The following is a 15249-nucleotide window of genomic DNA, read 5'->3' on the forward strand; positions in this document are numbered from 1 at the left end:
CTTTTTTATGATCTTAGGGAGAAAATATTGAGTCTTTCACCATTGTATGTATTCTGTAGTATTTTACACATGTTCTTTTTAAGACAGAAGAATTCCCTTGTGTTTCGAGTTGGGAATTTTTGTGTGAATGGATGTTGAGTTTTGTCAAATGTTTTTTTCTGCATCTATCAAGATAGTCATATATTACTTTTGCTTTCTTTATATGTTAATATGATGAATTAAATTAATTGATGTTTTAATGTTGAACCAACTTTGCTTTCCTAGGATAAAGCTAACTGAGTTGTGTTGTATTATCCTTTTTGTATGTTGCTGGATTGGACTGCTAGTAATTTTAAAAACTGTGTTTAGATTTAAATATTTATTATTTTTTACATCTATATTTATAAAGTATATCCTTGTGTGTTTTGTTTGCAGTGTCTGGTATTGGTGATAGGTTTATGCTGGCCTAATAAAATGAGTTGTTAAGTGTCAAGTCTTATCGACTTTCTTAAAGAGGTGATTGAAAATTTATACTAATTCTTTCCTAATTTTTGGTTGATTTCATTCTGTGAAGCCATTTTGGTCTAGAGTTTTCTTTGGAGGAGTCTTTAATTTCTGTAGTAGATATAGAGATAATATGATTATCTATTATCTGTTCTTTCCAAGCGTTTGCCCATTTCATCTTTTAACATACTAATCATATTCATTAAATTAAGTTAAACTAATTTATTTATTTGAGGTGGGGTCTCGCTCTATCACCCAGGCTGGAGTGCAGTGGCACAATCATAGCTCACTGTAACCTCAAACTCCTGGGTTCAAGCAATCTTCCTGCCTCTGCCTCCCAATTAGCTAGGACTATAGGCATACACCACTATATCTGGCTAAAGTTTAAATGTTTTGAAGAGATGGGGTCTTGCTGTGTTGCCCAGTGCTGCTCTGGAACTCTTAGCCTCAAGTGATCCTCTTGCCTTGGCCTCCTAAGCTTTGGGATTAGAGGTGTGAGCCACTGTGACCAGCCCATATTCATTTTAAAATCTCTATGTGGTTGTACCATTATCTGGACCATTTCTGGGTCTAGTTCTGTTGACTGTTTAATTTTTTGACAATGGATCAGTTTTTCTTGCTGATATTTTGTGTCTCATAATTTTTAAAATTTTAAAATTTTCATGGATACATGGTATTTGCACATAATTATGGGGTGCATGTGGTATTTTGATACAAGCATACAATGTATAATGATCAAATTGTAATTAAAACATCCATCACCTTAAACATTTATCATTTCTTTGTGTTATTAACATTCCAATTCTAGTCTTCTAGCTAGTTTGAAATATACAATAAATCATGGTTAACTATAGTCACTCTACTGTGCTACCAAACACTAGATCATATTCCTTATATCTAACTGTGTTTTGGTGCCTGTAACCAAGCTATCTTTGTTTCCCTTTCCTCACCACCCTTTGCAGCCTCTGACAACCATCATTCTACTCTCTATCTCTATGAGATCAAACCTTTTATCTTCCAGAGATGAATGAGAACATGTGATATTTCTGATTCTGCACCTGGGTTATTTCATTTAACAGAATGTCCTACAGTTTCATCTAAGTTTTTACAAATAATAGAATTTTATTCTTTTCTATAGCAGAATAATATTGTATTGTGAAGATGCACCATATTTTGTTTTTCATCCATTGATGAACATGTAGGTTAATTCCATATATTGGTTATTGTGAATAGTGCTGCAATAAACATGGGAGTGCAGATATCTCTTCCATATACTAATTTCTCTTCTTTTGGATATATACCCACCTGTGAGATTGCTGGATCATAAGGGATCATATGATAATTCTATTTTTAGTTTTCTGAGAAACTGCTATACTGTTCTCCATAGTGACTGTACTCATTTATATTCCTACCAACAATGTACAAACATTCCCTTTTCTCTACATCCTCACCAGTATCTATTATTGACTATCTTTTTGATAAAAGTCATTTTCACTGGGGTGATACGATATCTCATTGTAGTTTTGCCTTTCTCTGATGAGCAGTGATATTGAGCATTTTTTTGATATGGCTCTTGGCCATTTGCATGTCTTCTTTTGACAAATGCATATTCATATTTTTGACTCATTTTTAAATTGGAGTATTTGTTTTTTGTTAACTATTGAGTTATTTGAGTTCCTTGTATATTCTGGTTATCAATCTCTTGTCAGATAGGTAGTTTGCTAATATTATCTCCCATTTTGTAGGTGATACCTTCACTTTGTTGATTGTTTCCTTTGCTGTGGAGAATCTTTTAGCTTGCTATGATCCCATTTGTCCATGTTTGCTTTAATTGCCTATGCTTTTGAGTTCTTACACAAGAAATCTTTGCTCAGACCAATGTCCTAGATTGGTTTCCCAATATTTTCTTCTAGTATTTTCAGTTTTAGGTCTTACATTTCACTATTTAATCAACTTTGATTTGATTTTTGTGTATGGCAAGAGATAGAGGTCTAATTGTATTCTACTGCATAGGGATATCTAGTTTTTCTAGCACCATTTATTGAGGAGACTGTTCTTTCTACAATGTATATTCTTGGTCCGTTTATCAAAAGTGCTATGACTGTAAATGCATGGATTTATTTCTGGGTTCTTTATTCTGTTTTCTTGGTCTATTTGTTTGTTTTTATGCTAGTATCATACTGTTTTTGTTATTATATTTTTGTAGTTAATTGCAAAGTGAGGTAGTGTAATGCCTCCAGTTTTGTTTTGTTTGCTCATGATTGGTTTAGCTATTATGTTGTGTGTATGTGTGTGTGTTTCCAAATAAATTTTAGTATTATCATTTTTATTTATTTAAAGAATGTCATCGGTATTCTGTCAGGGATTGCAATGAATCTGTAGATTGCTTTGCATAGTATTGATATTTTTAACAATATTGATTCTTTTAATCCATGAACATAGACTATCTTGCCATTTTTTGTGTCCTCTTCAAAATTTCTCTTATTAATGTTTTATAGATTTCATTGTAGAGATATTTTACTTTTTTGGCTAAGCTTCCTTCTTGTATTTTATTTTATTTGAAGTTATTGTAAATGGCTTTACCCTTTTGGTTTCTTTTTCAGATTGTTTGCTATTAGCATATAGAAATGCTACTGACTTTTTATGTTAATTTCATATTCTGCAACTTTACTGAATTTGTTTATCAGCTCTAACACTTTTTTGATGGAGTCTAGGTTTTTTCAAATATAAGATCATGTCATCTGTAAGGAAAGCTAATATTACTTCTTTTTTTTTTTAATAAATTGAATGTCTTTTATTTCTTTCTCTCATCTAATTGGTTAGGACTTCTAATACTATGTTGAATAAAAGTAGTGAAAGTGGGCATCTTTGTCTCAATCCAGATCTTACAGAAAAGGTTCTCAGTTTTTACCTTTTCAGTATGATGTTAGCTGCGAGTTTGTCATGTTTGTGTCTCATAATTTTTTACTGCTAACATTGTGTATAGATCAGTAGAAAGTGAAGGAAATTGTATTTATGCCTTACAATTGCCATACCTCTTTTCCTATCAGGTCATTAGCATGGGGAGTTAAATTAATCCCAGTAATTTCACTGGGTTTGAATTTTGTTGTTGCTAGTTATTTTATTGTGACATACACTTCAAATTCCTACAGTAGAAAACATGTTATTTTGTTCTTAGTGGAAGTTCTAGATTTCCAGAGTGAAATGGGAGGGAGTGGTAGTTCTGAGTCTTCCTCATCCATCCTCAGATCCATCCTTCTTTTTAGCAGACCTTCTGTGCCTGCAGGTCAGACGTGTCTCTTGCAGTGGTGCTCTTTCACCTCTCTTGTGGTAATGTGCCATTGCTTTTTACTTGCTTTAAGACTATTTGTGGTGATATTAGAGGATACCTTTGTTTTTCTTATCCGGCATCAGTCTTAGGTAGCTTTTTGTTCTTGAGCCTGAGGAGTGGGCTTTCTTAACATTCCTGACCTTTCTTCTTGTGTCCGCCAAACTCTGCTTTCTGTCTTTGGGGGATCTTGGGTACAGTCAAATTTCTTGTTTCTCTTTTATTGCAGCAGGCCTCTGCTTTGTATTAATTTAAGATCCTGAACATGAATGCACTTCCTGTCCTTCCCCCAGTGACAGATGCTTTTATTTTTGCTTCACTTCAGTGCAACGTGGGAAGGGTGGATTTCTGTCACACCCCAGCAATGAGATACTTTTCTTTTCTTTTTTCAGGGGGGTGGTTTTCAGGAGTGCTTTCTAGTCTTTTTTCCAACATCACGGGACACTAGTTTCTAACACTGCCCCAGTGCTTATCATCATTCACCTGGTAAGGGGGACTTGAGTGTGAGGGTTTTACTTTCTAAGACATATGAGTCTAGGACACTGCTGGGTTTGTGCCAGTTCTCCATGCTACTGTGCCACCTCTACGACAGTACCCCTGAGAGAGACTCTCTCATGTCTTCTGCCTCCCAGTCTTTCTTGTGAGCAACTGGTAGAAGGAGGTGTAAAATTGCTGGTAAGTTTGTGCACTCTCTTTGCGTCTGGAGCTCTTAGGGATTCTAAATTATCATGTTAGCCCACAGTTAGCCTTTAAGACACATGAAAAGATTCCTTGTTTCCTTTCTACTCACTTCTGTTGCTGCTACCTCTTCTTCCCATGCTCTGCCATGGACACAATAGTTAATAGTTCCCAATTCTTGGAAAAGCTTGTTACATTTTAGAATTCTGTGTATTTGGTTGTTTTGAAACCTTGGCTCTCATATGTTCCAATAAAATTATGATTTTATAGATTTTCTGCATTTTCCTTGTATTTAGGATGAAAGTGATACTCTCTTGCATCTATGTACATTGTAAGTGGAAGAACTATCTTTTTAATCTTTGTGTCCTGATTTGGGGCTCTCAGTTTTAGAGAGCTTCTAAGAATCTCTGAGGATTTTTTAAAATTTTGCTTAATCTGTAGTTTCCCCAAGAAACACCATGGAATCCTGGTCTTTGTGAGGATTTCAGTTTAGAAAGACTTAAATGGCTCCAGTTCCCATGATCTCAAATCACAGTCTCATCACACAATATAAAACCTTTCTGGCAGCCATTAGACTCTCTTTCAGGGCTTCACAGTTATCTGCCAAGCTTGTTTCCCTCTCAGGGCCTTCACATGGCTCCTCCACTTGGATAACTCCTACTTCATTAGCTCTTATCTTAAACTCCACTTCTTCAAAAACGCCTTAAAAATCCCTCGTCTAAGTAAGGCCTCCACCTCCTCAATTATATTCTCACACAGTACCTCATTGCTTTCCTTCTCTGCACTTACCATAGTTTATAATTTATAGATATATTTGATTATTCATTTAATTAGTCTCTTCACTGTTATTTCCATTGGACCAGAGCCTCTGTGCAGTTTACTGTTATTCACTGTCTTGCTGACACAGTTTAGCTTGTACTTTGCCTAGCGCGTCGTAGTTACTGAAAATTGGTTGAATGATAAAATCCTTCTGGAGATTCGGGATAAATGTGGTAGCTAGAGGAAAATAAAGTCAAGGTAGGCTTCCAAGAAAAGGTTAGTTTTGGCATAAGAAAAATGGAAAGCCACTTCTCAGAAACAGAATCCAAAACCAGGGCCAAACTAGGCCCTGTTTAAGTTTGTTCTTTAAACAAGCACACCAGTCTCTGCAAGTGAGCGAGCAGGCAAGTTGAATATTTGCTTTGAATTTATTCTCCCATGTGAACTTGTTAAAAGAAACGTCCACATAAACTTGAGAGGAAGTGATTTTGCATGAAAGCTTTGGGTACACACCTGACCAAAAGAACTCAATAGTCTTCTTAGAGAGAAACACAGAATTTAGCATTAGGATAGGTTTTTATATATTAAGCAGCTGCCTTTTGCCATGCAGAGGGTTTCATAGAAATCATCCCAGCCCAAATTAATGAAGAAAGGACATGGTGGTCCGGGCGCGGTGGCTCAAGCCTGTAATCCCAGCACTTTGGGAGGCCGAGACGGGCGGATCACGAGGTCAGGAGATCGAGACCATCCTGGCTAATATGGTGAAACCCTGTCTTTACGAAAAAATACAAAAAACTAGCCAGGCGAGGTGGCGGGCGCCTGTAGTCCCAGCTTCTCAGGAGGCTGAGCCAGGAGAATGGCGTAAACCTGGGAGGTGGAGCTTGCAGTGAGCTGAGATCCGGCCACTGCACTCCAGCCTGGGCGACAGAGCAAGACTCCGTCTCAAAAAAAAAAAAAAAAAAGAAAGGACATAGTAAATAGTTTGCAAAAACTGGATCACTCAGTGTGGAAGAAAATGAAACTGAATTTCTGCCTAACACTACAAAGTTGGATTTCAGGTAGATTAATCCTGCAAAGTTAATAGTCTGTGATATAGGAGAATATTTTTGTCACCTAAGGTTGAGGAATGACTTCATAAAGAAAATCTGAAAAGCACAAATCACGAGCTGAAAGAATGGATTAATCTGATTGTGTTAAAATTAAAGATTTCTTTTAAATTATGGGTGTCATGAATAAAATAAGCAGATATAAGAGTGGGAAAGGTATTTGTAATGTCTGTATCTGACAGGAGATATGTATTTACAACACACAGGGAGCTTTACAAATAAATAAGAAAAATATAGGAAAAACAATAAAATACAGGCAAAGTGGAACAGACTATTTGCAGAAAAAGTACTCAGTTATCAGGTGCAAAAGGGGATGTTCCATATCAAGTCTAGGAGGGATAATGGAGAAATGGAATATGGTGGACACACAATATGGGGTACGATGTGGCAGTTAGAAGCCATAGCCTAGCTTTTTTAGTAACATGGAGACATCTTATGAAATGAGGATATATGAAACATATAGTAATGTTAACAATAATAGAAAACACTTATTAGTATTGACTATATGCCAGTTACTGTTCAGAGCTCATAACAACCGTGGGATGGATTATTACATCTGTGTTTTATAGATGAAGAAGCTGAGGTATATAAGGTGACATTGTAAGTGGACATTCTAGATCTGAACTTGGGCAATCTGGTTGCAAAATGTTTGCTCTATATGCCTAAGAACTACAGTGGGAGCTATAGTACAATACTGTCAATGAAATGAAAAATAGTTTATGCACTTCAAACTATGATACACGTTTATGTAGGATATATTAATATGAAAGAGTATCAAAGCATATTAGAATGGAAATACAAGGAAATTAAATAAATACATCAAGATGGGGTTCTTGCACAATCCTGTGATGAGTGTGCCACGATGGAGGCAGAGGATTAACTGAACTCCTTGGACAAATGAGAATATGCAAATTTAACTTATATATGTTTTAAAATGCTGTTTTTTTGAGTTTTTTTTTTTTGTTTGTTTTTTGTTTTTTTTGAGATGGAGTCTCACTCTGTCACCAGGCTGGAGTGCAGTGGCACGATCTCGGCTCACTGCAACCTCCACCTCCTGGGTTCAAGCGATTCTCCTCCCTCAGCCTCCTGAGTAGCTGGGACTACAGGCACATGCTACCATGCCCAGTTAATTTTTGTATTTTTAGTAGAGACAGGGTTTCACCATGTTGGCCAGGATAGTCTCGATCTCTTGACCTCGTGATCTGGCCTCCTCGGCCTCCCAAAGTGCTGGGACTACAGGCGTGAGCCACCGCACCTGGCCTTAAATGCAGTTTTTTAAAGCATTGATATGAGGAAAGGCTAAGAAGCAGCTCCAGGAAGAGCCTGAACCAGTAGCAGGTATGAGGTACAGATGCTGCTGAATAAAAATAACATGAGATACAAAGAGAAAAATCAGAAAGTCGAAGAAGAGTCAGCAAGACGGTAACAGAGGAATATTCTTTTAGTCACTTTTGTGAGAAGGAATTGGACTTTTTGTTGATCTTGTTTAATATATAACGCTGGGCCGGCATGGTGACTCAGACCTATCATCCCAGCACTTTGCGGGCTGAAGTGGGCAGATCATTTGAGGCCAGGAATTCAAGACCAGCCTGAGCAACATGGCAGAACCCCATCTCTACCAAAAACACAAAAAACTACCTGGGCAGGGATTGGGATTGTGGTGCACACCTGCAGTTCCCTCTACTCAGGAGGCTGAGGTGAAAGAATCTCCTGAGCCCAGGAGGCAGAGACTGCAGTGAGCCAAGATCATGCCTCTGTACTCCAGCCTGGGTGACAAAGTTCAGGCGCCTCCCATAACCTTTCTCTTGTGGCCTTTCATTAGCTTTACGAAGGTGGTTTTCAGTTCCTGAGCAAAGAAGGGGTTAGTTTTTTTAGTTTTTTTTTTTTGTTTGTTTGTTTTGTTTTGTTTTTGGCAGGGGGAAGTTTTGAGATGGTGCCTCACTGTGGTGCCCAGGCTGGAGTGCAGTGGTGTGATCTCAGTGCACCACAGCCGCCACCTTCCAGGCTCAGGTGATCCTCCCGCCTCAGTCTCCGGAATAGCCGGGACCACAGGTGTGCACCATTACGTCTGGCTAATTTTTTTGTATTTTTGATAGAGACAGGGTTTCGCACAACACTGAAGAGTCCACAGTTAAGAACTTAAACATTTTATTTTAACGTTAGACAGAAGTCAGCTTTCTGTCATTTGGCTAATATGGAGCTCCAAGAGCAGGATTTCTTATCTTCTCTGTACTTAAAGTTAGACTTTTTACACAAGCTTTGTCTTCATTCAGCAGCCATAAATTCAATTCAAACAAAGAATTGCTCTTGCTTTAATTCTTCTGGGATGCCTGATAAAAACATAGGTTTTGATATGATCCCCCAAATCACTATAATCATAGTGATTCATAATCAAGGAAAAACATAAAACAAGACTCACAGAGCAAAATACAACAAATTATTGGGTATTTCCTACACTATACTTTTATGAACACAAATACATAGCAACTAGAGATTAGGCAGTGGGAGCAATTGGTGTCAGAGTTGGGGCAGTAAACTGCAAGACAAATGACAGCACCAAAAAGAGAACATCACCTGTTTCTTGTTTGGAGGTGGCTATGGCTGCTTGTGACTTTTAGAAGCAGAGGTAGGTTATTAGATTAAATTGGCAGAGTAGCAAGAAAATCAACTTATAAGGAAAACAACTGTTCTCAGCTTTTTCCTAACTAGTCAGCCAAATCACCTTTTGCTTTTTTCTAGAAGAACTAAGGGTCGGTTGGAAACAGCTTTGTCCCACCTTAAGGTAAGTTAAAATGTTTGGTCTGGCAAAATTAATTAAGAAAAACCCTAACGAGTGATAAAAAGGTAAGGGAATCTTAATTTTTCTTCAGTTTTTTCAACTCTCTCCGTTATTTCTAATGTGGGCACTGGCTAATGAATGGTGGATGGGTCAAGGAGCTATGTGATCTATAAATCTACAGTAGAAATTGGTATGGGAAACTCACACACACTGCATTTTCGGTGTAATCATGGCATTGCTGTAAATATATATATATAATATATAAAACATATATATAATATATAACCTATGATCTTCTGCTTTTGTGCCTTAGCTCACATTTTTCTCCTCCTATAGGTCTTCCTATCTCTATCATTCAAAAAATTTATTATTTACTTTGAAGCTGCCTCCAGATCCCACCACCTCAATTATACCTTTCCAAATATACTCAATGTGAATTAAATCCCACCATCACTGGGTTTGCATCGAATTGTGTTTTAATTCTGTTCTGTCAGCTCTCAGTTGTGCCTAGGACCGCAGTAATTTGTGTACACATATTTTGCTCCCTTGTCTTGTTCATCTTTGCTTCCCTCATAGTGAATGTTTGGACATGGTATGTTCTCAATAAGTGAATATTAAATTGAATTAGAGTGTTTCACACATAGTAAATGCAGATTTTTAGTGAGCTGCATCTGATGGTCCTGTATGAGATGAAGTGGGGGCTGGGAGATCATGGAGTTAGAAAAGTTGTTTACAAATGCATTGTGATATTCAGGCATGAGGCAATGAGGGTCCAGAAGGACAGTGATTGTGTACCAAGAGGAAATGGTGATTCATAGGGAGATACTGGAGGGAAAAAGAACAGCTTTTATGAATAATGATGATGAGGATGATCATGGTGATGACAGCAATGAGGATGCTTATATTTGTATAGTGGTTTACAGTTTATGTCGATGACTTCAGAGTTATCTATGCAGATCTAACTCCTGGAAATCAAATGAGGTGATACAATAAATAATCATGTGTTAAAGTGATAAAATGCATGACATTTTTGTATTTTCCTAGCAAAGGCTTGTTAGCCTCAAAGCCGAAAAGATATATAGCATAGAACATGTTGACAACTTACAATTTAGGTTAATCATGTCAATTTAAGAGTTGCTGCACTTCTCCTGCTCATCAGGGGGTAGTCAGAAGATTTATCCAAGAAACAGTCTGAAAAATCCATCACAACAAGTCCCTAATAATGAATTCCAAATACCAGTGTTATTTTTAGCAAATATTTATTTAACTCCCATGGATTCTGTGGGTACCGTATTATCCCTCCAGAGGATGGAGACTGAGTAATAGTTCCTTATGCCTGGGGAGACATTGGTGTCCAGCTTGCTATATTCTGGTGCAAAGGCTAAAGTGAATGTGTTTGTCTTCCGAGGGCAAAGGGCATAACACATTTTTAACAGAATGCTGCCAGGTCACTTACATTTTTGTACTGTGGGAATCTGGAGCTATAAAGGAAGCTGACTGCAGAAACCTCAAGGACCAGCGTGCTCTATTATTGTAGGCTCATGTATCTTCGAGTATGTTGATGAGTGTCCCTCCATCTTTTTAATCAAGTTGATTGAAATACAAACTACCACATGCTTAGCTGGTATCTGCTTAAGAGTTTGCCAAAAACAGCTTAATTAGATGAAGAGATTTCATGTGTGTACACATTTAGCTGAATTGTTACTTTTTTTGGTTTTTGGTTTCTCCGTTAATTTTCACTAGTGGAAAGGGCTTGAAATGTATCCTGTTGTGGGACAGGGAAGAATCAATTATATTATTTTGAGATATAAATTGATGACACCCCATGGGTCCCACTTTCTTTTTTATGGCTGGCAGGAATGAGGAAGTAAAAGTTAGAATATCAGGTCGAGAGCTGGCTCCTGGGAGAGGAGTAAAGCTTTCAACTCCTATTTTACAGTGAGAATGAAAGATGACCATTTGGCCTGAGCTTAAAAGGAGACCACAAGGTTCCAATGAGTATGGGAAGGAGGCAGCGTGGAAGAACTCTTTAGATAATGATAGTTTTCTTAGGAGGTCAGGAATCAGTACCCTGGCTCAAGCGAGGATGGCTGAGTAGAAGCACGACCCAAGCAAGTGTAAACCCGACATCAATAAGACAAAGGTGGTCTCATTGATCAAGTTGAATCAGGAAGGGAAGGAGACTGAGGCTCTATTTATGCCGCATCAACTCCAGTTACTGCAGCTTGATATAAATGGGACTACTAATTGTATAGAGGGAGCATTTAGAGGTAAAATTGGAAAAGACTTGGAATTTAACATGGGGATAAATGGATTGTAATTAGTTGAAAGAAAAAAAAAAGCTGTGTTTGATTATAGTGGGATTGGCAGGAAATTGATAATATGATTGGTAGGGGCTGTCTTTTGAGGTAATATTTTAGAATGTCTAAGTGGGAAGTGGCCCCTTATATATATTTCTTTTAATGAGATAGCATAGGAACAACTGAAACGGTCACTTTGGCACTAAATATTTCTTTATTGAAAAGAATACCCAGGATATTCACACATTACCCATGGGTGTGACTTTTAGGAAAAGAGACAGGTGAGGAAGGAACATGTTTTCCCCAGGCTTGACATGGCTCACATTCATAAAGCCAGAGGGGAAGCAGAAGTTTAAAGACTGTGTTGACTGGTTTGTGTGGCATGTGAGCAAAGGACCCAGAGCAAATTGAAAGGGGATTCGAGATCTTTGATACCTACAATGATTTTAGGACCTTTAAAATCTCTGCCCTAAAACTCCTTATTGGCTTATTGTAGTTTGCCAACCAATGTGGTACGTGAGTCCAGTCTCATTCACATATCTATTTCAGTTGTTTGTTTCTGACAACCGTGACCCCAGGGGCTACCACAAATGAAATTTTATACTTGAAAAAATAAATAATAGAAAATACCAAGCCAAGAGAATGGAAATAATACATACCAGGGACAGTGAAATTGAGCCTTTCTTTAGAAAGGGAACAGAAATTAAAGAACCATCTAAAAACAAAACACAATGAAATCTATTTCCAAGACTGCAGCTGAATTTTGTACTGACTTTTCCAATAACAGCTGCATTACAGAATTGTGTAAACCCCACATTTACTAATCAGGAAACTCCAAAGATTAGTATCAAATGAATCTGCAATTGTTTCAATAAATGATCATATTAACAATTTGCTTAAATCAAGGGGGATGAAATTACATGATTTGCTGAAGTATTTTTATCTAGAAATCATTTTATTAGAATGTTATTATTTATTACAATATCTATTACACATTAAAAGAGGCAAGAACTTTTAAAGTAAATAAATTAGAAACTTATGTTGGAAAGAATAAATCGGGAAACTAATGCTACTTTATACTAGCCATTATGTTAATTTACCTACATACATTATCTTCTTTCAATTTCACAGAAGCCCTAAGAGTTATAGTTCTTGACCATTCTGGAGATAAGGAAGATGAGGTACAGACAGGTTGAGAACTTGCTCAAGTGAAAAGTCTTTTTTTTTTTTTTTTGTCTTGAGAATAACAACAGCAGAATAACAACCAAAAAAGAATGATGGGAATTGAATTAAAACATCACCACTCTACAACCATAATGGTAAAAATTAGTTCAGGTTTCCAGCAAAAAGAATAATCAATAGATTCTGAGGGTGGAGAGATTTAATGAGGGACATGTATTTACATAGTCTCAAAATACAGTCATGCGCTGCTTAACAATGTTTTGGACCATTGGACCAACAATGGACCCACCACACATGCACCAGTGATTCCATAAAATTATAATAGTGTATTTTTACTGCATCTTTTTTGTGCTTAGATGTTTAGATACATAAATATTTACCATTGTGATATAGTCACCTACAGTATTCACTATGGTAACATGCTAAACAGGTTTGTAGCCCAGGAGTAAGAGCAATAGCCTATACTACGTATCCTAGGTGTGTAGTAGGCTCTAGAGGCTAGGTTTGTGTAAGTACATTCTGTGATAGTCACACAATGACACAATTGCCTAACAACATATTACTTAGAACATATTCCTGTTGTTAAGCTAAGCATGACTGTATCTTTCCACAAATTATTTACTAATAAAAAAAATTTTTAAAAACTTTGAATGCTGTGCAGAACACAGTCGAGAACTGATCAAAATTAACATCCTCAATAAGAAGCAGTGAATATAACGTGCCTCTGAATGACATATGTACATAGCATCACTGTACTATTTCAGCTAATATGCATAATCTAAATCAAATCAAAAAGGAAAATCAGAAAACACACACTGAGGGATATTCTGTAATGCAGCTGGCTGTATTCTTCAAGATTATTGATGTCATGAAAGACAAAGAATAAACACAAAAAGAAGAGAAGTTGCCAAACTTAAGGAAGTGAATATAACCTCAATGCTGGGGTCACAACATATCAAAGTTTACTGCCCAGTAGTCCCTGGCCAAGGGTGTGAGCAGTGTGGTAGGTGTTGAATATAGTCTATTATATCCTGCTTACCAGCTGTGAGCCCTGCACAGTCTACTCCAGACAGTGGGAATTTATAGAAAGATGCCACAAGTGCTACATTTTTGTTACCCAAACCTGAGAAAGTAAGAAAAGCAAACCAATTTCTCTTGTGATTATAGATGTAAAAGCACAAATAAAATAATACAATTGAAAACCCACCGCATGCTAAAAGAATATCATGTTGTGATCAAGAAGCTTTCATTTCAGGCATAGGCAAATGGCTAATACTAGAAACTCGCAGCTCAGTTTATCAGTAAATCAAAGAAAAATTAAATGTAATTATTTTAACAGTGCCAAATAGATTTGATAAAATTTGACATCAAGTCCCGATATGAAGGTTCTGTAAACTAGAAAGATGTTTTCTTAACATGATAAAACCAAATCACACTCAAAGATGGAAACATGAAGCATTCCCATGAGAACCGCAACTCTCTCATTTGACTGTGGATATAATAGAACATTTCAGTGCTGCCATGAGGAGAAAAAAATGCTGAAAATAGCTATAAGCATATATGAATTAATATTGAAGTAATGAAATTAAGTATATTAGTCATTATACTAAATGTGATTATAAATAATTCTCCTGTTAAAGATATGCACACATGCACACACACAAACTTGAATTATTGGTAAAATATTGGTAATATGAAAAGATTTTTAAGCTTGCCTAATCAAACTGTATTTGATCAGAAGATTCACAGTGCATACCATAGTGTAAAGGCTTAATAAATGTTATCCTGTGCATTCTCTTTTGGTTAAAAGCATATGATTATATAGATCTTCTAAATAAGTATTAAATTATGGGACACTTTATCATTATTAGTATTGTTATTAAGATTCTTGGTCAGGTGTGGTGGCATATAACTACTTGGGAGGCTGAAGTAGGAGGATCACTTGAGGCCAGAGTTTCAGGTTGTCGTATTCTATGATCATGCCTGTGAATAGCCACTGTGTTTCAGCCTGGGCAATATAGCAAGACCCCATCTCTAATTAACTAAAATAAAATAAAAATCTTTTTAAAAAATTATTGGTTACCTAAACAGAAATATAAGCTCAATACACCACAGAAATACTAACATATCATATAAATAAGTTCTGAATGATATAGCCTGTGATGTCCATGTAGAGATTAGTTTTTATTGGACTAGAAAATAATTTCTAAAACATATATTTCTATGGGTGTTGGTAGAATACCTTAGTAAGACATTTATAAAATGAATAATTGATATCATCTTCTTGCCGATAAAATGCTTGGGGAAATCATAAGTCAAGCTGTTCTGAGAAAAAAATTTTTTTAAATAATCAGAAAACCCCTATTTGGTGTGAAGAAAGAACAGAAAGAGAAAAGGAGCTGTCGAATTGAGTGGATTTTACTACCAAAATCTCCACAAAACAAAACACGTACTTATGAAATACAAAAATTAATTATTTAAAAAATATTCTGTAACATCAGCTCATTTGTGTGACTGATTAATTTCTGATGCAGAATATGTCTACACAGCCTCGTGACTCTTCTCTTTCATAGGACTTTTCTTTATAGCAATTACCACAATTCTAGATTGTTTCTGTGAGTTTGCTTTGTTAAT

This window comes from Piliocolobus tephrosceles, chromosome 5, assembly GCF_002776525.5.
Source record: "Piliocolobus tephrosceles isolate RC106 chromosome 5, ASM277652v3, whole genome shotgun sequence".
Lineage (NCBI taxonomy): Eukaryota > Metazoa > Chordata > Mammalia > Primates > Cercopithecidae > Piliocolobus > Piliocolobus tephrosceles.